The sequence below is a fragment of the Xenopus tropicalis genome, chromosome 2, assembly GCF_000004195.4.
Source record: "Xenopus tropicalis strain Nigerian chromosome 2, UCB_Xtro_10.0, whole genome shotgun sequence".
Taxonomy (NCBI): domain Eukaryota; kingdom Metazoa; phylum Chordata; class Amphibia; order Anura; family Pipidae; genus Xenopus; species Xenopus tropicalis.
The window spans coordinates 175,597,194-175,622,955 of record NC_030678.2 but is presented as its reverse complement, the minus strand read 5'-3'; the positions used below and the strand labels follow the sequence as shown (position 1 = coordinate 175,622,955).

The 25,762-nt window shown below is 45.4% G+C and overlaps 1 protein-coding gene and 1 long non-coding RNA gene across 3 annotated transcripts in view; one reads left to right on the top strand and one right to left on the bottom strand.

Annotated features, from left to right (window-relative positions):
* The window catches only part of LOC101734525, a 19,036-nt gene extending 10,639 nt beyond the window's left edge, over positions 1-8,397 (top strand). The window contains exon 3 of the long non-coding RNA XR_004221119.1: positions 8,359-8,397. This is a non-coding gene — a long non-coding RNA (uncharacterized LOC101734525). The remainder of the gene's footprint in view (positions 1-8,358) is intronic.
* Positions 1-25,762, bottom strand: part of LOC101733677 — a 42,004-nt gene that overhangs the window by 13,260 nt on the left and 2,982 nt on the right. For both annotated transcript variants that reach the window (XR_004221079.1, XM_031896317.1), the window contains one exon: positions 25,574-25,737. The gene's annotated coding sequence lies outside the window, so the exon portion shown is untranslated. The remainder of the gene's footprint in view (positions 1-25,573; positions 25,738-25,762) is intronic.

Genomic DNA, 25,762 nt, shown 5'->3' with positions numbered 1-25,762 from the left:
CACAACAGCGTAATTAGTGGTCAGAATTAGTGATGAGCGAATCTGTTCCGTTTCGCTTCGCCAAAAAATTCGCAAATCTTTGAAAAGATCCGCGAAACGGCGAAAAATTCGCGAAACGGCGAAAATGTCGTGCGACAAAAAAAATTGCCGCCCGTGGCTATTATTTTGTCGCGCGGCTATTGTTTCGTCGCCCGCGGCTATTGTTTTGTCGCGCGGCTATTATTTTGTCGCCCGCGGCTCTTGTTTCGTCGCCCGCGGCTATTGTTTCGTCGCCCGCGGCTCTTGTTTCGTCGCCCGCGGCTCTTGTTTCGTCGCCCGCGGCTCTTGTTTCGTCGCCCGCGGCTCTTGTTTCGTCGCGCGCTATTGTTTCGTCGCCCGCGAATATTCTTTTTTGACGCCGGCGACAATTTTTGGACGTGCGGCGAATTTTTCCGCGGCGAAATTTTTCATCCGTTTCGCGAAACAATCCGCCAATGGCGAAATGCGGAAATTCGCCGCGAATCCATGCCTGGCAAAACTTTTCGCCCATCACTAGTCAGAATATCTGATCCAATAGTCAGGCTGTCAAAATAAACAGTTTTTAGGGAAAAAACAAAGACAAAGGGGTAAAATAAATAAGTAAAAAAAAATGTGTTTGTGTATACATGTGTGTACCCATCTAAACGTTGTGTGACAGTGTGTGTGTATATGAGTGTATAAAAGTGCGCTAACGTGTGCAAAATTTAAAAAAAACCTGCTCTAATATGTGTGCTCTAAGTGTGTGTAAGTGTGTATAATAGTGTAAAGAAAGGGCACTTACCTGGAGTGAAGCTCAGTGTAACTGTCAGATCAATTGTAAGCTCTGCTGTTTTGCTTGGTTTCACCCAGTCTCCAATATCTTCCTCCCCTGCGACTTATTTTGCTGTTTCACTAATTTGCACAATGTTTGTGGTTTTATTGCATTTTTATCCCTGTATTAGTGTTCCTGATCTGTTTTTTAGCTTCGCTTTGCCATGTGGTACTTTGGTGTAGAAAAATAACTTTACCTATTTATCAGAATGTCTATTTTCCAAAAACATATGGCTTTCTGGGGTGAGGGTACTTTTTTGTAGATTTATCCCCTATAAAATGATGTAAATGTGTTAATTTTGAGGAGCTGAAATGACAGAAATGACAGTACATATGGGGGTTCCCATTGGGCCCCTACATGCCACATACTTAGCTAAACCTATACATATTGGGCATCAAACTGTTCAGGGGACCCCTGGCGTTCATATTTAGGGGGTTTACCTGGTTACTTTATGGCCTGTAGGAGATCAGATTCTATAGACTGGAAGCTTTGAAGCAATTTTTAAAAAATTCACATATTTTGGTAAAAACCAATAAGTTTAGGAAAGCATTGTGACTTGGTAGTTTGGAGCAGACAGACAGTTCTACCTATTCTGGATTCCCCAGAATCTGTTCTTTCCAAAAATGTATCATTTTCTGGGATAAACTTTCTGTTAGTGGAAGATTTGGCCTTTAAATCTAAAGTATGCAGCTTTCTGGCGCAGTGTTTTGGGGATTTGGCAGTGCCCTGCCGGGAGTTTGTGGCCTATACACGTGGGAATTCTCCATAAAACTATATGTGTTTGGTATTGGCACCATCAGAAGGGATAGTACTTTCCAAATCAGTTGTATTTTCGTGCATACAATTATTTTTGTTTTTGGTATATGTGTTTATATTATGGAAAATGTGATTTTTAAAAATTTTTTTAGACATTTAGAAGTCTATATCTTGTTACAGAATTGGAATTACAGAAAAATATCATATTTTTCTACCATATATTGAAACCTTAGGTTGTCCTGAAAAAAACAATATATAGTTTTCCTGGGTAAACTAAAAGTCCCCCCAAGCTAAGGCCCCTAAATTGAAAGAGCGCAAAATGTTCAAAATCTGTCTGGCAATACACGTTCCGCTTTGACCAAAATGGCTGGCAGTAAAAGGGTTAAACAGCCCCCCTAGTTATAAAGGGCTTGGGGCAAGCAGCAGGCTGTAACCCTGAGTGTTTCAGTCAGTCGGTTAGGATACACCAACCGCCAATATGCAGAAGACAAGATTACGAAAAAACACCCTACAAGTGGGAGGAGGAAGGATAGCTCAGCGGGTAGGGAGACTGCCTTGCACCGATGGGCCGTGAGTTCGATTCCCGCCTGGGAGCCCTGCCTACATCAGTGGGTCTCAGTTCTGATTGGGTGGGTAGGGACGGTATCAGAATTGAGACCCAATGTAAGCAGAGCCCCCAGGGCAGGAATCTAACTCAGGACCCATTGATGTAAGGCACCCGCCCCACTGGGCCCCTTACCTTGTGACCCAGGACAGAGTCACTTAACCTCATAATGTCCCGGCAATGATGGCGCCTAGAAATGGCAAAACGTTGCTGTCCTTTTTGTTTTTTTGTTTTTTTTTTTGTAACCGATATTTTTATTGATTTTTACAGATTTTCACAGGTTACCAAAAGTAAATAAAACATTATACATAGTCGCTTAGGAATAAGAAAACAAAATAGGAAAGAAAAGAAGTGGGGGTAGTTACAAAAAGAGGGGTATTTAAGGATGGGGAAAGATAGAAGGAAAAACAAAATAACCAACTAGGGTACTCAAGGATTCTTCTGATTACCTCGGGGGGTCCCTGTCTATGTAGATACGTTGCTATTATTTCGTACACAGAAAAGCATATCATATAGTCATGGTCTGAGATTTTTAAGGAAGGTTTTCGGTATTTCATTGTAGCTAGTTTCAGTTTCTTGGTTTGGGAGGTTCCATTCTATCCTCTTTTATTGTGTTATCTGGGAGGGAGTGTTGGGGGGTTTAGCCAGGAGCTCATAGGGGGCCCAGATATCCATATATTTTGATACTTAGTTTTGTATTTGGGCTATACCGCTTTCAAAGCTCATGTTTCGAACTAATCTCTTAGGAACTTGCGCAATTGATGGAGCTATTGGTTTTCTCCAGTTTGCCGCTATTGTAATGCGTGCTGCTGTCAGAACGTGGTTTATCAGTTTCTGGGCACAGTTCGGGATGCCTTTTAATGGTTTTCCCAAAAGGTGGGTTAAAGGGTCTCTAGGTATGGATTTGCCAGTGACCCGCTCCATTACTTCACACACTTCTTCCCAGAATTGGGTTATCTGGGGGCAGGTCCAGAATAAATGATATAGGGTGCCTAGCTCCTGGCATCCCCTCCAACATGTGTTGGGGACTAGGGGAGAGAATTTATTCACTCTCACTGGGGTTTCATACCATCGCATTACAGTCTTATAAATGCTCTCCTTTTGTTTTTCACAAGTAACAATTTGTTTTGCATTATACCATATTGAGTCCCATAACTCTGGCTCTATCGTTGTGATTAGGTCTCGCTCCCCATTGCTGTCCTTTTAATTACTGGCTACATTCATATTTCCCCACAAATCCTCCTTTTTGCATTATTTATGATGCCAGCTATTAAATTGTCCCTGTCACAGTGTCTATGGCAGCTGGAAGCAACTGTCACAGGGAAAATCCCTTTCTCATCACTGGCAATAAGAAGCCAATTGATAGGGGAGCTGAGCTACAGCGCAGGGCCAATGGGGATACATGGAAATAATCATAGAACAGAAGAACCTACACTGGGGAGCTGATAGGGGAGTAATGGAGATATTTTCTGAGCAGTATAAGAGTGCCCAGCTGGTATATAATACAGGAGATATCCTCTGAGCGCGATCTGTTACCCCCTGCTGGTATATGGTACAGGAGAATCACCCTACATCTATGCATTATCAGTAACCCTTCAGCCAGTATAGAGTTTAGCCCCCCCAGCCCAATAAATAGTGACTGTCTGTGGCACCTTACAGCCCCCCTGGCATTCCCAGTACCCAGAGGCACAAACAGCCCCCCCAGCCCAATAAATAGTGACTGTCTGTGGCACCTTACAGCCCCCCTGGCATTCCCAGTACCCAGAGGCACAAACAGCCCCCCCAGCCCAATAAATAGTGACTGTCTGTGGCACCTTACAGCCCCCCTGGCATTCCCAGTACCCAGAGGCACAAACAGCCCCCCAGCCCAATAAATAGTGACTGTCTGTGGCACCTTACAGCCCCCCTGGCATTCCCAGTACCCAGAGGCACAAACAGCCCCCCCAGCACAATAAATAGTGACTGTCTGTGGTACCTTACAGCCCCCCTGGCATTCCCAGTACCCAGAGGCACAAACAGCCCCCCCAGCCCAATAAATAGTGACTGTCTGTGGCACCTTACAGCCCCCCTGGCATTCCCAGTACCCAGAGGCACAAACAGCCCCCCCAGCCCAATAAATAGTGACTGTCTGTGGCACCTTACAGCCCCCCTGGCATTCCCAGTACCCAGAGGCACAAACAGCCCCCCCAGCCCAATAAATAGTGACTGTCTGTGGCACCTTACAGCCCCCCTGGCATTCCCAGTACCCAGAGGCACAAACAGCCCCCCCAGCCCAATAAATAGTGACTGTCTGTGGCACCTTACAGCCCCCCTGGCATTCCCAGTACCCAGAGGCACAAACAGCCCCCCCAGCCCAATAAATAGTGACTGTCTGTGGCACCTTACAGCCCCCCTGGCATTCCCAGTACCCAGAGGCACAAACAGCCCCCCCCAGCCCAATAAATAGTGACTGTCTGTGGCACCTTACAGCCCCCCTGGCATTCCCAGTACCCAGAGGCACAAACAGCCCCCCCAGCCCAATAAATAGTGACTGTCTGTGGCACCTTACAGCCCCCCTGGCATTCCCAGTACCCAGAGGCACAAACAGCCCCCCCAGCCCAATAAATAGTGACTGTCTGTGGCACCTTACAGCCCCCCTGGCATTCCCAGTACCCAGAGGCACAAACAGCCCCCCCCCAGCCCAATAAATAGTGACTGTCTGTGGCACCTTACAGCCCCCCTGGCATTCCCAGTACCCAGAGGCACAAACAGCCCCCCCAACCCAATAAAAAAAAAGAAAAAAAGCAGAGAAATAATGGCATAAACAATACATCACATTGTGCCCTGTGAGGTAACCAGGAAGTACTTACAGAGAATGAATGAGCGAGAGGGGAAGTGCCCTGTGAGGTAACCAGGAAGTACTTACAGAGAATGAATGAGCGAGAGGGGAAGTGCCCTGTGAGGTAACCAGGAAGTACTTACAGAGAATGAATGAGCGAGAGGGGAAGTGCCCTGTGAGGTAACCAGGAAGTACTTACAGAGAATGAATGAGCGAGAGGGGAAGTGCCCTGTGAGGTAACCAGGAAGTACTTACAGAGAATGAATGAGCGAGAGGGGAAGTGCCCTGTGAGGTAACCAGGAAGTACTTACAGAGAATGAATGAGCGAGAGGGGAAGTGCCCTGTGAGGTAACCAGGAAGTACTTACAGAGAATGAATGAGCGAGAGGGGAAGTGCCCTGTGAGGTAACCAGGAAGTACTTACAGAGAATGAATGAGCGAGGGGGGAAGTGCCCTGTGAGGTAACCAGGAAGTACTTACAGAGAATGAATGAGCGAGAGGGGAAGTGCCCTGTGAGGTAACCAGGAAGTACTTACAGAGAATGAATGAGCGAGAGGGGAAGTGCCCTGTGAGGTAACCAGGAAGTACTTACAGAGAATGAATGAGCGAGAGGGGAAGTGCCCTGTGAGGTAACCAGGAAGTACTTACAGAGAATGAATGAGCGAGAGGGAAGTGCCCTGTGAGGTAACCAGGAAGTACTTACAGAGAATGAATGAGCGAGAGGGGAAGTGCCCTGTGAGGTAACCAGGAAGTACTTACAGTGAATGAATGAGGGAGAGGGGAAGTGCCCTGTGAGGTAACCAGGAAGTACTTACAGAGAATGAATGAGGGAGAGGGGAAGTGCCCTGTGAGGTAACCAGGAAGTACTTACAGAGAATGAATGAGCGAGAGGGGAAGTGCCCTGTGAGGTAACCAGGAAGTACTTACAGAGAATGAATGAGCGAGAGGGGAAGTGCCCTGTGAGGTAACCAGGAAGTACTTACAGAGAATGAATGAGCGAGAGGGGAAGTGCCCTGTGAGGTAACCAGGAAGTACTTACAGAGAATGAATGAGGGAGAGGGGAAGTGCCCTGTGAGGTAACCAGGAAGTACTTACAGAGAATGAATGAGCGAGAGGGGAAGTGCCCTGTGAGGTAACCAGGAAGTACTTACAGTGAATGAATGAGCGAGGGGGGAAGTGCCCTGTGAGGTAACCAGGAAGTACTTACAGTGAATGAATGAGCGAGGGGGGAAGTGCCCTGTGAGGTAACCAGGAAGTACTTACAGAGAATGAATGAGCGAGAGGGGAAGTGCCCTGTGAGGTAACCAGGAAGTACTTACAGAGAATGAATGAGCGAGAGGGGAAGTGCCCTGTGAGGTAACCAGGAAGTACTTACAGAGAATGAATGAGGGAGAGGGGAAGTGCCCTGTGAGGTAACCAGGAAGTACTTACAGAGAATGAATGAGCGAGAGGGGAAGTGCCCTGTGAGGTAACCAGGAAGTACTTACAGTGAATGAATGAGCGAGGGGGGAAGTGCCCTGTGAGGTAACCAGAAAGTACTTACAGTGAATGAATGAGCGAGGGGGGAAGTGCCCTGTGAGGTAACCAGGAAGTACTTACAGTGAATGAATGAGCGAGGGGGGAAGTGCCCTGTGAGGTAACCAGGAAGTACTTACAGAGAATGAATGAGCGAGGGGGGAAGTGCCCTGTGAGGTAACCAGGAAGTACTTACAGTGAATGAATGAGCGAGGGGGGAAGTGCCCTGTGAGGTAACCAGGAAGTACTTACAGAGAATGAATGAGCGAGGGGGGAAGTGCCCTGTGAGGTAACCAGGAAGTACAGCAATTTGAAACAGACACATAAATGGAGTTTTTAGGTAAAATGTAATACAGACGTTATATACAAACGACAAGTTACCTGGGAATGGCTATTGCCTCAGTTACAGCCCCAGGTACAAGGGCCGGGGGCAGAGCTGGGGGGCTACTCACGCTGTTCTGTTTCAGGCTGTTGCTGGGACCCAAGTGTGAGTAGTACAGTCCCAGCGCTACTGCCCGACGCTTTGCCCCACTGGGGCATTGAAATCCCCAAGAGCAACTGCCAGAGACTGAGCCGGAGGAGGGCAAATACAATTGGGCAAAATCCACTACATGTTACCCCTCCCTGGGGCAGGTTATTCATGGAGGTGTTACCTCTCTACTTATTGTGATGAAATATAAAATAATGCTCCTTTGTCCATCATTTTTACCCATAAATCACTGTTTTCTTTCTGTTTGTAGCTGTTCAGCCTGTGCCCCAACCTCCCTCTTTCCAAAGTGTTTCTGCCGGATAATTTAGACACTATCAGCGCCAATACCATGAGGGTTGGACATGCCCCTAAATCTACCCCTGTAAATCTACCCCTGTGCCCCAGCATCAGGCCTGCCTTTCTGTACTAGAATATACACACGGGGTCATTTATACACACTGGGCAAATGTGCACCTAGGCAGTAACCCGTGGCAACCAATTTTTAAATTTGCTTTCATCGTTTTACCTGCAGCTGCCTGGAATAATCTGATTATTATTATTTTTATAAAGCGCCAACATATCCCGCAGCGCTGTACAATAAGTGGGTTACATACATTGGGCATACAGAGTAACATATACAGCAATCAGTAACCGATACAGGAGGGGAAGGGAGCCCTGCCCAAAAGAGCTTACACTCTACAAGGAGAAAGGGTTGAGACACAAGGTGTGGGAATCTCCTAAAGGGGTAGTTCACCTTTAAGTTAACTTTTACTATGTTATAGAATGGCTAATTCCAAGCAACTTTGCAATTGGCCTTCATTTTTTCTTTGTTATAGTTTTTGAATTATTTGCTTTCTTCCTCTCTCTCCAGCTTTTAAATAGGGGTCACTGATCAATGCCTTGTTGCTAGGATAATTTGGACCCTAGCAACCAGCCAACAGCCAACTGTGCCACTGCATTACTGAGCCCCTCACTCACAGACTCTATCGGGGGAATTCACAAAAGGGGTGATACTGAGACAGAATAAAATTAGAGACAGATTTGTCGGATTTTCCACCGTATTCACCAAACAAACAGTTTTTGTGAATTTTCACTTTTGTGAATTTGTCTTTTAAACAGAGGGGGCGCTGCTGCTGCTAAAACTAAAATTTTGCCTGGGAGGTTTTACTTTTCCTTTAAATAAAAATGTATACAATATATTCACTCAGAATGTTATTATTGCCTCATTCATTAAGCTAAAACTCCCATAACAATGCAAATGTGGGGCAAAAAGGCTTTATATACAAGATATCAATTCAACTTTGTGTTTAATCAGTGATTTACGTGTTTATAAAATGTTAATGAGGCTTTTTGCCCCTATTGTTCTAGGGTTAGACAGAGACTTGCCCCCTAACAATGAGGCTGCTAATCCCCATTAACCTGTTACTGACCCCCCAATGTGGCCCCCACCAGAGGTGTGAAATGGAGACTGCGTGAAACCAAGCAAAACAGCAGAGCTTACAATTGATCTGACAGTTACACTGAGCTTCACTCCAGGTAAGTGCCCTTTCTTTACACTATTATACACACTTACACACACTTAGAGCACACATATTAGAACAGGTTTGTTTGTTTGTTTTTTTAATTTTGCACACGTTAGCGCACTTTTATACACTCATATACACACACACTGTCACACAACATTTAGATGGGTACACACATGTATACACAAACACATTTTTTTTTACTTATTCATTTTACCCCTTTGTCTTTTCCCTAAAAACTGTTTATTTTGACAGCCTGACTATTGGATCAGATATTCTGACCACTAATTACGCTGTTGTGCGACTTATTTTGCTGTGTCACTAATTGCACAATTTTTGTGGTTTTATTGCATTTTTATCCCTGTATTAGTGTTCCTGATCTGTTTTTTTTAGCTTCGCTTTGCCATGTGGTACTTTGGTGTAGAAAAATAACTTTACCTATTTTAAATTCATCAGAATGTGTATTTTCCAAATATAAATGGGTTTCTGGGGTGAGGGTACTTTTTTGTAGCTTTATCCCAAATATAATGATGTAAATGTGTTAATTTTGAGGAGCTGAAATGACAGAAATGACAGTACATATGGGGGTTCCCATTGGGCCCCTACATGCCACATACTTAGCTAAACCTATACATATTGGGCATCAAACTGTTCAGGGGACCCCTGGCGTTCATATTTAGGGGGGTTTACCTGGTTACTTTATGGCCTGTAGGAGATCAGATTCTATAGAAGCTTTGAAGCAATTTTTCAAAAAATTCACATATTTTGATAAAAACCAATAAGTTTAGGAAAGCATTGTGACTTGGTAGTTTGGAGCAGACAGACAGTTCTACCTATTCTGGATTCCCCACAATCTGCTCTTTCCAAAAATTTATAGTTTTCTGGGATAAACTTTCTGTTAGTGGAAGTTTTGGCCTTTAAATCTAAAGTATGCAGCTTTCTGGCGCAGTGTTTTGGGGATTTGGCAGTGCCCTGCCGGGAGTTTGTGGCCTATACACGTGGGAATTCTCCATAAAACTATATGTGTTTGGTATTGGCACCATCAGAAGGGATAGTACTTTCCAAATCAGTTGTATTTTCGTGCATACAATTATTTTTGTTTCTGGTATATGTGTTTATATTATGGAAAAAGTGATTTCTGTCATTTTTTTTTTAGACATTTAGAAGCCTATATCTTGTTACAGAATTGGAATTACAGAAAAATTATTTTCCTGAGTAAACTAAAAGTCCCCCCCAAGGAAAGGCCCCTAAATTGAAAGAGCGCAAAATCTGTCTGGCAATAGACGTTCTGCTTTGACCAAAATGGCTGGCAGTAAAAGGGTTAAACAGCCCCCCTAGTTATATAGGGCTTGGGGCAAGCAGCAGGCTGTAACCCTGAGTGTTTCAGTCAGTCGGTTAGGATACACCAACCGCCAATATGCAGAAGACAAGATTACGAAAAAACACCCTACAAGTGGGAGGAGGAAGGATGGCTCAGCGGGTAGGGAGACTGCCTTGCACCGATGGGCCGTGAGTTCGATTCCCGCCTGGGAGCCCTGCCTACATCAGTGGGTCTCAGTTCTGATTGGGTGGGTAGGGACGGTATCAGAATTGAGACCCAATGTAAGCAGAGCCCCCAGGGCAGGAATCTAACTCAGGACCCATTGATGTAAGGCACCACCCGCCCCACTGGGCCCCTTACCTTGTGACCCAGGACAGAGTCACTTAACCTCATAATGTCCCAGCAATGATGGCGCCTAGAAATGGCAAAACGTTGCTGTCCTTTTTGTTTTTTTGTTTTTTTTTTTGTAACCGATATTTTTATTGATTTTTACAGATTTTCACAGGTTAGCAAAAGTAAATAAAACATTATACATAGTCGCTTAGGAATAAGAAAACAAAATAGGAAAGAAAAGAAGTGGGGGTAGTTACAAAAAGAGGGGGATGTAAAGATGGGGAAAGATAGAAGGAAAAACAAAATAACCAACTAGGGTACTCAAGGATTCTTCTGATTACCTCGGGGGGTCCCTGTCTATGTAGATACGTTGCTATTATTTCGTACACAGAAAAGCATATCATATAGTCATGGTCTGAGATTTTTAAGGAAGGTTTTCGGTATTTCATTGTAGCTAGTTTCAGTTTCTTGGTTTGGGAGGTTCCATTCTATCCTCTTTTATTGTGTTATCTGGGAGGGAGTGTTGGGGGGTTTAGCCAGGAGCTCATAGGGGGCCCAGATATCCATATATTTTGATACTTAGTTTTGTATTTGGGCTATACCGCTTTCAAAGCTCATGTTTCGAACTAATCTCTTAGGAACTTGCGCAATTGATGGAGCTATTGGTTTTCTCCAGTTTGCCGCTATTGTAATGCGTGCTGCTGTCAGAACGTGGTTTATCAGTTTCTGGGCACAGTTCGGGATGCCTTTTAATGGTTTTCCCAAAAGGTGGGTTAAAGGGTCTCTATGTATGGATTTGCGAGTGACCCGCTCCATTACTTCACACACTTCTTCCCAGAATTGGGTTATCTGGGGGCAGGTCCAGAATAAATGATATAGGGTGCCTAGCTCCTGGCATCCCCTCCAACATGTGTTGGGGACTAGGGGAGAGAATTTATTCACTCTCACTGGGGTTTCATACCATCGCATTACAGTCTTATAAATGCTCTCCTTTTGTTTTTCACAAGTAACAATTTGTTTTGCATTATACCATATTGAGTCCCATAACTCTGGCTCTATCGTTGTGATTAGGTCTCGCTCCCCATTGCTGTCCTTTTAATTACTGGCTACATTCATATTTCCCCACAAATCCTCCTTTTTGCATGATTTATGATGCCGGCTATTAAATTGTCCCTGTCACAGTGTCTATGGCAGCTGGAAGCAACTGTCACAGGAAAAATCCCTTTCTTATCACTGGCAATAAGCAGCCAATTGATAGGGGAGCTGAGCTACAGCGCAGGGCCAATGGGGATACATGGAAATAATCATAGAACAGAAGAACCTACACTGGGGAGCTGATAGGGGAGTAATGGAGATATTTTCTGAGCAGTATAAGAGTGCCCAGCTGGTATATAATACAGGAGATATCCTCTGGGTGCTATCTGTTACCCCCTGCTGGTATATGGTACAGGAGAATCACCCTACTTCTATGCATTATCAGTAACCCTTCAGCCAGTATAGAGTTTAGCCCCCCCAGCCCAATAAATAGTGACTGTCTGTGGCACCTTACAGCCCCCCTGGCATTCCCAGTACCCAGAGGCACAAACAGCCCCCCCAGCCCAATAAATAGTGACTGTCTGTGGCACCTTACAGCCCCCCTGGCATTCCCAGTACCCAGAGGCACAAACAGCCCCCCAGCCCAATAAATAGTGACTGTCTGTGGCACCTTACAGCCCCTCTGGCATTCCCAGTACCCAGAGGCACAAACAGCCCCCCCCAGCCCAATAAATAGTGACTGTCTGTGGCACCTTACAGCCCCCCTGGCATTCCCAGTACCCAGAGGCACAAACAGCCCCCCCAGCCCAATAAATAGTGACTGTCTGTGGCACCTTACAGCCCCCCTGGCATTCCCAGTACCCAGAGGCACAAACAGCCCCCCCAGCCCAATAAAGAGTGACTGTCTGTGGCACCTTACAGCCCCCCTGGCATTCCCAGTACCCAGAGGCACAAACAGCCCCCCCAGCCCAATAAATAGTGACTGTCTGTGGCACCTTACAGCCCCCCTGGCATTCCCAGTACCCAGAGGCACAAACAGCCCCCCCAGCCCAATAAATAGTGACTGTCTGTGGCACCTTACAGCCCCCCTGGCATTCCCAGTACCCAGAGGCACAAACAGCCCCCCAGCCCAATAAATAGTGACTGTCTGTGGCACCTTACAGCCCCCCTGGCATTCCCAGTACCCAGAGGCACAAACAGCCCCCCCAGCCCAATAAATAGTGACTGTCTGTGGCACCTTACAGCCCCCCTGGCATTCCCAGTACCCAGAGGCACAAACAGCCCCCCCAGCCCAATAAAGAGTGACTGTCTGTGGCACCTTACAGCCCCCCTGGCATTCCCAGTACCCAGAGGCACAAACAGCCCCCCCAGCCCAATAAATAGTGACTGTCTGTGGCACCTTACAGCCCCCCTGGCATTCCCAGTACCCAGAGGCACAAACAGCCCCCCCAACCCAATAAAAAAAAAAAGAAAAAAAGCAGAGAAATAATGGTATAAACAATACATCACATTGTGCCCTGTGAGGTAACCAGGAAGTACTTACAGAGAATGAATGAGCGAGAGGGGAAGTGCCCTGTGAGGTAACCAGGAAGTACTTACAGAGAATGAATGAGCGAGAGGGGAAGTGCCCTGTGAGGTAACCAGGAAGTACTTACAGAGAATGAATGAGGGAGAGGGGAAGTGCCCTGTGAGGTAACCAGGAAGTACTTACAGAGAATGAATGAGCGAGAGGGGAAGTGCCCTGTGAGGTAACCAGGAAGTACTTACAGAGAATGAATGAGCGAGAGGGGAAGTGCCCTGTGAGGTAACCAGGAAGTACTTACAGAGAATGAATGAGCGAGAGGGGAAGTGCCCTGTGAGGTAACCAGGAAGTACTTACAGAGAATGAATGAGCGAGAGGGGAAGTGCCCTGTGAGGTAACCAGGAAGTACTTACAGAGAATGAATGAGGGAGAGGGGAAGTGCCCTGTGAGGTAACCAGGAAGTACTTACAGAGAATGAATGAGCGAGAGGGGAAGTGCCCTGTGAGGTAACCAGGAAGTACTTACAGAGAATGAATGAGCGAGAGGGGAAGTGCCCTGTGAGGTAACCAGGAAGTACTTACAGAGAATGAATGAGCGAGAGGGGAAGTGCCCTGTGAGGTAACCAGGAAGTACTTACAGAGAATGAATGAGCGAGAGGGGAAGTGCCCTGTGAGGTAACCAGGAAGTACTTACAGAGAATGAATGAGCGAGAGGGGAAGTGCCCTGTGAGGTAACCAGGAAGTACTTACAGAGAATGAATGAGCGAGAGGGGAAGTGCCCTGTGAGGTAACCAGGAAGTACTTACAGTGAATGAATGAGCGAGGGGGGAAGTGCCCTGTGAGGTAACCAGGAAGTACTTACAGTGAATGAATGAGCGAGGGGGGAAGTGCCCTGTGAGGTAACCAGGAAGTACTTACAGAGAATGAATGAGCGAGGGGGGAAGTGCCCTGTGAGGTAACCAGGAAGTACTTACAGAGAATGAATGAGCGAGGGGGGAAGTGCCCTGTGAGGTAACCAGGAAGTACAGCAATTTGAAACAGACACATAAATGGAGTTTTTAGGTTAAATGTAATACAGACGTTATATACAAACGACAAGTTACCTGGGAATGGCTATTGCCTCAGTTACAGCCCCAGGTACAAGGGCCGGGGGCAGAGCTGGGGGGCTACTCACGCTGTTCTGTTTCAGGCTGTTGCTGGGACCCAAGTGTGAGTAGTACAGTCCCAGCGCTACTGCCCGACGCTTTGCCCCACTGGGGCATTGAAATCCCCAAGAGCAACCGCCAGAGACTGAGCCGGAGGAGGGCAAATACAATTGGGCAAAATCCACTACAAGTTACCCCTCCCTGGGGCAGGTTATTCATGGAGGTGTTACCCCTCTACTTATTGTGAGGAAATATAAAATAATGCTCCTTTGTCCATCATTTTTACCCATAAATCACTGTTTTCTTTCTGTTTGTAGCTGTTCAGCCTGTGCCCCAACCTCCCTCTTTCCAAAGTGTTTCTGCCGGATAATTTAGACACTATCAGCGCCAATACCATGAGGGTTGGACATGCCCCTAAATCTACCCCTGTAAATCTACCCCTGTGCCCCAGCATCAGGCCTGCCTTTCTGTACTAGAATATACACACGGGGTCATTTATACACACTGGGCAAATGTGCACCTAGGCAGTAACCCGTGGCAACCAATTTTTAAATTTGCTTTCATCGTTTTACCTGCAGCTGCCTGGAATAATCTGATTATTATTATTTTTATAAAGCGCCAACATATCCCGCAGCGCTGTACAATAAGTGGGTTACATACATTGGGCATACAGAGTAACATATACAGCAATCAGTAACCGATACAGGAGGGGAAGGGAGCCCTGCCCAAAAGAGCTTACACTCTACAAGGAGAAAGGGTTGAGACACAAGGTGTGGGAATCTCCTAAAGGGGTAGTTCACCTTTAAGTTAACTTTTACTATGTTATAGAATGGCTAATTCCAAGCAACTTTGCAATTGGCCTTCATTTTTTTCTTTGTTATAGTTTTTGAATTATTTGCTTTCTTCCTCTCTCTCCAGCTTTTAAATAGGGGTCACTGATCAATGCCTTGTTGCTAGGATAATTTGGACCCTAGCAACCAGCCAACAGCCAACTGTGCCACTGCATTACTGAGCCCCTCACTCACAGACTCTATTGGGGGAATTCACAAAAGGGGTGATACTGAGACAGAATAAAATTAGAGACAGATTTGTCGGATTTTCCACCGTATTCACCAAACAAACAGTTTTTGTGAATTTTCACTTTTGTGAATTTGTCTTTTAAACAGAGGGGGCGCTGCTGCTGCTAAAACTAAAATTTTGCCTGGGAGGTTTTACTTTTCCTTTAAATAAAAATGTATACAATATATTCACTCAGAATGTTATTATTGCCTCATTCATTAAGCTAAAACTCCCATAACAATGCAAATGTGAGGCAAAAAGGCTTTATATACAAGATATCAATTCAACTTTGTGTTTAATCAGTGATTTACGTGTTTATAAAATGGTAATGAGGCTTTTTGCCCCTATTGTTCTAGGGTTAGACAGAGACTTGCCCCCTAACAATGAGGCTGCTAATCCCCGTTAACCTGTTACTGACCCCCCAATGTGGCCCCCACCAGAGGTGTGAAATGGAGACTGGGTGAAACCAAGCAAAACAGCAGAGCTTACAATTGATCTGACAGTTACACTGAGCTTCACTCCAGGTAAGTGCCCTTTCTTTACACTATTATACACACTTACACACACTTAGAGCACACATATTAGAACAGGTTTGTTTGTTTGTTTTTTTAATTTTGCACACGTTAGCGCACTTTTATACACTCATATACACACACACTGTCACACAACGTTTAGATGGGTACACACATGTATACACAAACACACACAAACACATTTTTTTTTACTTATTCATTTTACCCCTTTGTCTTTTCCCTAAAAACTGTTTATTTTGACAGTCTGACTATTGGATCAGATATTCTGACCACTAATTACGCTGTTGTGCGACTTATTTTGCTGTGTCACTAATTTGCACAATTTTTGTGGTTTTATTGCATTTTTATCCCTGTATTAGTGTTCCTGATCTGTTTTTTTTAGCTTCGCTTTGCCATGTGGTACTTTGGTGTAGAAAAATAACTTTACCTATTTTAAATTCATCAGAATGTGTATTTTCCAAAAATATATGGCTTTCTGGGGTGAGGGTACTTTTTTGTAGCTTTATCCCAAATATAATGATGTAAATGTGTTGATTTTGCAGGAGCTGAAATGACAGAAATGACAGTACATATGGGGGTTCCCATTGGGGCCCTACATGCCACATACTTAGCTAAACCTATACATATTGGGCATCAAACTGTTCAGGGGACCCCTGGCGTTCATATTTAGGGGGGTTTATCTGGTTACTTTATGGCCTGTAGGAGATCAGATTCTATAGAAGCTTTGAAGCAATTTTTCAAAAAATTCACATATTTTGATAAAAACCAATAAGTTTAGGAAAGCATTGTGACTTGGTAGTTTGGAGCAGACAGACAGTTCTACCTATTCTGGATTCCCCACAATCTGCTCTTTCCAAAAATTTATAGTTTTCTGGGATAAACTTTCTGTTAGTGGAAGTTTTGGCCTTTAAATCTAAAGTATGCAGCTTTCTGGCGCAGTGTTTTGGGGATTTGGCAGTGCCCTGCCGGGAGTTTGTGGCCTATACACGTGGGAATTCTCCATAAAACTATATGTGTTTGGTATTGGCACCATCAGAAGGGATAGTACTTTCCAAATCAGTTGTATTTTCGTGCATACAATTATTTTTGTTTCTGGTATATGTGTTTATATTATGGAAAAAGTGATTTCTGTCATTTTTTTTTTAGACATTTAGAAGCCTATATCTTGTTACAGAATTGGAATTACAGAAAAATTATTTTCCTGAGTAAACTAAAAGTCCCCCCCAAGGAAAGGCCCCTAAATTGAAAGAGCGCAAAATCTGTCTGGCAATAGACGTTCTGCTTTGACCAAAATGGCTGGCAGTAAAAGGGTTAAACAGCCCCCCTAGTTATATAGGGCTTGGGGCAAGCAGCAGGCTGTAACCCTGAGTGTTTCAGTCAGTCGGTTAGGATACACCAACCGCCAATATGCAGAAGACAAGATTACGAAAAAACACCCTACAAGTGGGAGGAGGAAGGATAGCTCAGCGGGTAGGGAGACTGCCTTGCACCGATGGGCCGTGAGTTCGATTCCCGCCTGGGAGCCCTGCCTACATCAGTGGGTCTCAGTTCTGATTGGGTGGGTAGGGACGGTATCAGAATTGAGACCCAATGTAAGCAGAGCCCCCAGGGCAGGAATCTAACTCAGGACCCATTGATGTAAGGCACCACCCGCCCCACTGGGCCCCTTACCTTGTGACCCAGGACAGAGTCACTTAACCTCATAATGTCCCAGCAATGATGGCGCCTAGAAATGGCAAAACGTTGCTGTCCTTTTTGTTTTTTTGTTTTTTTTTTTGTAACCGATATTTTTATTGATTTTTACAGATTTTCACAGGTTAGCAAAAGTAAATAAAACATTATACATAGTCGCTTAGGAATAAGAAAACAAAATAGGAAAGAAAAGAAGTGGGGGTAGTTACAAAAAGAGGGGGATGTAAAGATGGGGAAAGATAGAAGGAAAAACAAAATAACCAACTAGGGTACTCAAGGATTCTTCTGATTACCTCGGGGGGTCCCTGTCTATGTAGATACGTTGCTATTATTTCGTACACAGAAAAGCATATCATATAGTCATGGTCTGAGATTTTTAAGGAAGGTTTTCGGTATTTCATTGTAGCTAGTTTCAGTTTCTTGGTTTGGGAGGTTCCATTCTATCCTCTTTTATTGTGTTATCTGGGAGGGAGTGTTGGGGGGTTTAGCCAGGAGCTCATAGGGGGCCCAGATATCCATATATTTTGATACTTAGTTTTGTATTTGGGCTATACCGCTTTCAAAGCTCATGTTTCGAACTAATCTCTTAGGAACTTGCGCAATTGATGGAGCTATTGGTTTTCTCCAGTTTGCCGCTATTGTAATGCGTGCTGCTGTCAGAACGTGGTTTATCAGTTTCTGGGCACAGTTCGGGATGCCTTTTAATGGTTTTCCCAAAAGGTGGGTTAAAGGGTCTCTATGTATGGATTTGCCAGTGACCCGCTCCATTACTTCACACACTTCTTCCCAGAATTGGGTTATCTGGGGGCAGGTCCAGAATAAATGATATAGGGTGCCTAGCTCCTGGCATCCCCTCCAACATGTGTTGGGGACTAGGGGAGAGAATTTATTCACTCTCACTGGGGTTTCATACCATCGCATTACAGTCTTATAAATGCTCTCCTTTTGTTTTTCACAAGTAACAATTTGTTTTGCATTATACCATATTGAGTCCCATAACTCTGGCTCTATCGTTGTGATTAGGTCTCGCTCCCCATTGCTGTCCTTTTAATTACTGGCTACATTCATATTTCCCCACAAATCCTCCTTTTTGCATGATTTATGATGCCGGCTATTAAATTGTCCCTGTCACAGTGTCTATGGCAGCTGGAAGCAACTGTCACAGGAAAAATCCCTTTCTTATCACTGGCAATAAGCAGCCAATTGATAGGGGAGCTGAGCTACAGCGCAGGGCCAATGGGGATACATGGAAATAATCATAGAACAGAAGAACCTACACTGGGGAGCTGATAGGGGAGTAATGGAGATATTTTCTGAGCAGTATAAGAGTGCCCAGCTGGTATATAATACAGGAGATATCCTCTGGGTGCTATCTGTTACCCCCTGCTGGTATATGGTACAGGAGAATCACCCTACTTCTATGCATTATCAGTAACCCTTCAGCCAGTATAGAGTTTAGCCCCCCCAGCCCAATAAATAGTGACTGTCTGTGGCACCTTACAGCCCCCCTGGCATTCCCAGTACCCAGAGGCACAAACAGCCCCCCCAGCCCAATAAATAGTGACTGTCTGTGGCACCTTACAGCCCCCCTGGCATTCCCAGTACCCAGAGGCACAAACAGCCCCCCAGCCCAATAAATAGTGACTGTCTGTGGCACCTTACAGCCCCTCTGGCATTCCCAGTACCCAGAGGCACAAACAGCCCCCCCCAGCCCAATAAATAGTGACTGTCTGTGGCACCTTACAGCCCCCCTGGCATTCCCAGTACCCAGAGGCACAAACAGCCCCCCCAGCCCAATAAATAGTGACTGTCTGTGGCACCTTACAGCCCCCCTGGCATTCCCAGTACCCAGAGGCACAAACAGCCCCCCCAGCCCAATAAAGAGTGACTGTCTGTGGCACCTTACAGCCCCCCTGGCATTCCCAGTACCCAGAGGCACAAACAGCCCCCCCAGCCCAATAAATAGTGACTGTCTGTGGCACCTTACAGCCCCCCTGGCATTCCCAGTACCCAGAGGCACAAACAGCCCCCCCAGCCCAATAAATAGTGACTGTCTGTGGCACCTTACAGCCCCCCTGGCATTCCCAGTACCCAGAGGCACAAACAGCCCCCCAGCCCAATAAATAGTGACTGTCTGTGGCACCTTACAGCCCCCCTGGCATTCCCAGTACCCAGAGGCACAAACAGCCCCCCCAGCCCAATAAATAGTGACTGTCTGTGGCACCTTACAGCCCCCCTGGCATTCCCAGTACCCAGAGGCACAAACAGCCCCCCCAGCCCAATAAAGAGTGACTGTCTGTGGCACCTTACAGCCCCCCTGGCATTCCCAGTACCCAGAGGCACAAACAGCCCCCCCAGCCCAATAAATAGTGACTGTCTGTGGCACCTTACAGCCCCCCTGGCATTCCCAGTACCCAGAGGCACAAACAGCCCCCCCAACCCAATAAAAAAAAAAAGAAAAAAAGCAGAGAAATAATGGTATAAACAATACATCACATTGTGCCCTGTGAGGTAACCAGGAAGTACTTACAGAGAATGAATGAGCGAGAGGGGAAGTGCCCTGTGAGGTAACCAGGAAGTACTTACAGAGAATGAATGAGGGAGAGGGGAAGTGCCCTGTGAGGTAACCAGGAAGTACTTACAGAGAATGAATGAGCGAGAGGGGAAGTGCCCTGTGAGGTAACCAGGAAGTACTTACAGAGAATGAATGAGGGAGAGGGGAAGTGCCCTGTGAGGTAACCAGGAAGTACTTACAGAGAATGAATGAGCGAGAGGGGAAGTGCCCTGTGAGGTAACCAGGAAGTACTTACAGAGAATGAATGAGCGAGAGGGGAAGTGCCCTGTGAGGTAACCAGGAAGTACTTACAGAGAATGAATGAGCGAGAGGGGAAGTGCCCTGTGAGGTAACCAGGAAGTACTTACAGAGAATGAATGAGCGAGAGGGGAAGTGCCCTGTGAGGTAACCAGGAAGTACTTACAGAGAATGAATGAGGGAGAGGGGAAGTGCCCTGTGAGGTAACCAGGAAGTACTTACAGAGAATGAATGAGCGAGAGGGGAAGTGCCCTGTGAGGTAACCAGGAAGTACTTACAGAGAATGAATGAGCGAGAGGGGAAGTGCCCTGTGAGGTAACCAGGAAGTACTTACAGAGAATGAATGAGCGAGAGGGGAAGTGCCCTGTGAGGTAACCAGGAAGTACTTACAGAGAATGAATGAGCGAGAGGGGAAGTGCCCTGTGAGGTAACCAGGAAGTACTTACAGAGAATGAATGAGCGAGAGGGGAAGTGCCCTGTGAGGTAACCAGGAAGTACTTACAGAGAATGAATGAGCGAGAGGGGAAGTGCCCTGTGAGGTAACCAGGAAGTACTTACAGAGAATGAATGAGCGAGAGGGGAAGTGCCCTGTGAGGTAACCAGGAAGTACTTACAGAGAATGAATGAGCGAGAGGGGAAGTGCCCTGTGAGGTAACCAGGAAGTACTTACAGAGAATGAAGTGCCCTGTGAGGTAACCAGGAAGTACTTACAGAGAATGAATGAGCGAGAGGGGAAGTGCCCTGTGAGGTAACCAGGAAGTACTTACAGAGAATGAATGAGCGAGAGGGGAAGTGCCCTGTGAGGTAACCAGGAAGTACTTACAGAGAATGAATGAGCGAGAGGGGAAGTGCCCTGTGAGGTAACCAGGAAGTACTTACAGAGAATGAATGAGCGAGAGGGGAAGTGCCCTGTGAGGTAACCAGGAAGTACTTACAGAGAATGAATGAGCGAGAGGGGAAGTGCCCTGTGAGGTAACCAGGAAGTACTTACAGAGAATGAATGAGCGAGAGGGGAAGTGCCCTGTGAGGTAACCAGGAAGTACTTACAGAGAATGAATGAGCGAGAGGGGAAGTGCCCTGTGAGGTAACCAGGAAGTACTTACAGAGAATGAATGAGCGAGAGGGGAAGTGCCCTGTGAGGTAACCAGGAAGTACTTACAGAGAATGAATGAGCGAGAGGGGAAGTGCCCTGTGAGGTAACCAGGAAGTACTTACAGAGAATGAATGAGCGAGAGGGGAAGTGCCCTGTGAGGTAACCAGGAAGTACTTACAGAGAATGAATGAGCGAGAGGGGAAGTGCCCTGTGAGGTAACCAGGAAGTACTTACAGAGAATGAATGAGCGAGAGGGGAAGTGCCCTGTGAGGTAACCAGGAAGTACTTACAGAGAATGAATGAGCGAGAGGGGAAGTGCCCTGTGAGGTAACCAGGAAGTACTTACAGAGAATGAATGAGCGAGGGGGGAAGTGCCTGTGAGGTAACCAGGAAGTACTTACAGTGAATGAATGAGCGAGGGGGGAAGTGCCCTGTGAGGTACGGAACTTAGGAATAAAGCGAGGGGGAAGTGCCCTGAGTACCAGGAAGTACTTACAGAGAATGAATGAGCGAGGGGGGAAGTGCCTGTGAGGTAACCAGGAAGTACTTACAGAGAATGAATGAGCGAGGGGGGAAGTGCCCTGTGAGGTAACCAGGAAGTACAGCAATTTGAAACAGACACATAAATGGAGTTTTTAGGTTAAATGTAATACAGACGTTATATACAAACGACAAGTTACCTGGGAATGGCTATTGCCTCAGTTACAGCCCCAGGTACAAGGGCCGGGGGCAGAGCTGGGGGGCTACTCACGCTGTTCTGTTTCAGGCTGTTGCTGGGACCCAAGTGTGAGTAGTACAGTCCCAGCGCTACTGCCCGACGCTTTGCCCCACTGGGGCATTGAAATCCCCAAGAGCAACCGCCAGAGACTGAGCCGGAGGAGGGCAAATACAATTGGGCAAAATCCACTACAAGTTACCCCTCCCTGGGGCAGGTTATTCATGGAGGTGTTACCCCTCTACTTATTGTGAGGAAATATAAAATAATGCTCCTTTGTCCATCATTTTTACCCATAAATCACTGTTTTCTTTCTGTTTGTAGCTGTTCAGCCTGTGCCCCAACCTCCCTCTTTCCAAAGTGTTTCTGCCGGATAATTTAGACACTATCAGCGCCAATACCATGAGGGTTGGACATGCCCCTAAATCTACCCCTGTAAATCTACCCCTGTGCCCCAGCATCAGGCCTGCCTTTCTGTACTAGAATATACACACGGGGTCATTTATACACACTGGGCAAATGTGCACCTAGGCAGTAACCCGTGGCAACCAATTTTTAAATTTGCTTTCATCGTTTTACCTGCAGCTGCCTGGAATAATCTGATTATTATTATTTTTATAAAGCGCCAACATATCCCGCAGCGCTGTACAATAAGTGGGTTACATACATTGGGCATACAGAGTAACATATACAGCAATCAGTAACCGATACAGGAGGGGAAGGGAGCCCTGCCCAAAAGAGCTTACACTCTACAAGGAGAAAGGGTTGAGACACAAGGTGTGGGAATCTCCTAAAGGGGTAGTTCACCTTTAAGTTAACTTTTACTATGTTATAGAATGGCTAATTCCAAGCAACTTTGCAATTGGCCTTCATTTTTTTCTTTGTTATAGTTTTTGAATTATTTGCTTTCTTCCTCTCTCTCCAGCTTTTAAATAGGGGTCACTGATCAATGCCTTGTTGCTAGGATAATTTGGACCCTAGCAACCAGCCAACAGCCAACTGTGCCACTGCATTACTGAGCCCCTCACTCACAGACTCTATTGGGGGAATTCACAAAAGGGGTGATACTGAGACAGAATAAAATTAGAGACAGATTTGTCGGATTTTCCACCGTATTCACCAAACAAACAGTTTTTGTGAATTTTCACTTTTGTGAATTTGTCTTTTAAACAGAGGGGGCGCTGCTGCTGCTAAAACTAAAATTTTGCCTGGGAGGTTTTACTTTTCCTTTAAATAAAAATGTATACAATATATTCACTCAGAATGTTATTATTGCCTCATTCATTAAGCTAAAACTCCCATAACAATGCAAATGTGAGGCAAAAAGGCTTTATATACAAGATATCAATTCAACTTTGTGTTTAATCAGTGATTTACGTGTTTATAAAATGGTAATGAGGCTTTTTGCCCCTATTGTTCTAGGGTTAGACAGAGACTTGCCCCCTAACAATGAGGCTGCTAATCCCCGTTAACCTGTTACTGACCCCCCAATGTGGCCCCCACCAGAGGTGTGAAATGGAGACTGGGTGAAACCAAGCAAAACAGCAGAGCTTACAATTGATCTGACAGTTACACTGAGCTTCACTCCAGGTAAGTGCCCTTTCTTTACACTATTATACACACTTACACACACTTAGAGCACACATATTAGAACAGGTTTGTTTGTTTGTTTTTTTAATTTTGCACACGTTAGCGCACTTTTATACACTCATATACACACACACTGTCACACAACGTTTAGATGGGTACACACATGTATACACAAACACACACAAACACATTTTTTTTTACTTATTCATTTTACCCCTTTGTCTTTTCCCTAAAAACTGTTTATTTTGACAGCCTGACTATTGGATCAGATATTCTGACCACTAATTACGCTGTTGTGCGACTTATTTTGCTGTGTCACTAATTTGCACAATTTTTGTGGTTTTATTGCATTTTTATCCCTGTATTAGTGTTCCTGATCTGTTTTTTTTAGCTTCGCTTTGCCATGTGGTACTTTGGTGTAGAAAAATAACTTTACCTATTTTTAAATTCATCAGAATGTGTATTTTCCAAAAATATATGGCTTTCTGGGGTGAGGGTACTTTTTTGTAGCTTTATCCCAAATATAATGATGTAAATGTGTTGATTTTGCAGGAGCTGAAATGACAGAAATGACAGTACATATGGGGGTTCCCATTGGGGCCCTACATGCCACATACTTAGCTAAACCTATACATATTGGGCATCAAACTGTTCAGGGGACCCCTGGCGTTCATATTTAGGGGGGTTTATCTGGTTACTTTATGGCCTGTAGGAGATCAGATTCTATAGAAGCTTTGAAGCAATTTTTCAAAAAATTCACATATTTTGATAAAAACCAATAAGTTTAGGAAAGCATTGTGACTTGGTAGTTTGGAGCAGACAGACAGTTCTACCTATTCTGGATTCCCCACAATCTGCTCTTTCCAAAAATTTATAGTTTTCTGGGATAAACTTTCTGTTAGTGGAAGTTTTGGCCTTTAAATCTAAAGTATGCAGCTTTCTGGCGCAGTGTTTTGGGGATTTGGCAGTGCCCTGCCGGGAGTTTGTGGCCTATACACGTGGGAATTCTCCATAAAACTATATGTGTTTGGTATTGGCACCATCAGAAGGGATAGTACTTTCCCAATCAGTTGTATTTTCGTGCATACAATTATTTTTGTTTCTGGTATATGTGTTTATATTATGGAAAATGTGATTTCTGTCATTTTTTTTTAGACATTTAGAAGCCTATATCTTGTTACAGAATTGGAATTACAGAAAAATTATTTTCCTGGGTAAACTAAAAGTCCCCCCAAGGAAAGGCCCCTAAATTGAAAGAGCGCAAAATCTGTCTGGCAATAGACGTTCTGCTTTGACCAAAATGGCTGGCAGTAAAAGGGTTAAACAGCCCCCCTAGTTATATAGGGCTTGGGGCAAGCAGCAGGCTGTAACCCTGAGTGTTTCAGTCAGTCGGTTAGGATACACCAACCGCCAATATGCAGAAGACAAGATTACGAAAAAACACCCTACAAGTGGGAGGAGGAAGGATAGCTCAGCGGGTAGGGAGACTGCCTTACACCGATGGGCCGTGAGTTCGATTCCCGCCTGGGAGCCCTGCCTACATCAGTGGGTCTCAGTTCTGATTGGGTGGGTAGGGACGGTATCAGAATTGAGACCCAATGTAAGCAGAGCCCCCAGGGCAGGAATCTAACTCAGGACCCATTGATGTAAGGCACCACCCGCCCCACTGGGCCCCTTACCTTGTGACCCAGGACAGAGTCACTTAACCTCATAATGTCCCGGCAATGATGGCGTCTAGAAATGGCAAAACATTGCTGTCCTTTTAATTACTGGCTACATTGACATTTCCCCACAAATCCTCTTTTTTTTTGCATTTTCAAGGGCAGCTCATGATTTATGATGCCGGCTATTAAATTGTCCCTGTCACAGTGTCTATGGCAGCTGGAAGCAACTGTCACAGGGAAAATCCCTTTCTCATCACTGGCAATAAGAAGCCAATTGATAGGGGAGCTGAGCTACAGCGCGGGGCCAATGGGGATACATGGAAATAATCATAGAACAGAAGAATCTACACTGGGGAGCTGATAGGAGAGTAATGGAGATATTTTCTGAGCAGTATAAGAGTGCCCAGCTGGTATATAATACAGGAGATATCCTCTGGGTGCTATCTGTTACCCCCTGCTGGTATATGGTACAGGAGAATCACCCTACTTCTATGCATTATCAGTAACCCTTCAGCCAGTATAGAGTTCAGCAGGGGGGGGTACTAACCATTTAAATGCGCTCCTGGGCCCTGGCACTTGTGGCCCCCGTTTGGCCGCATATTTCCCTCATACACAGTGACGCTTTATAAGGAGAATCTCCCAACTGCAGCCGTCCGTTCTCTTGCGCTTCCAATTCCAACCCTCAGAATGGCGCTGTAAGCACCTTAGTACCTGGATAGGAATGGGGAATAAGAAA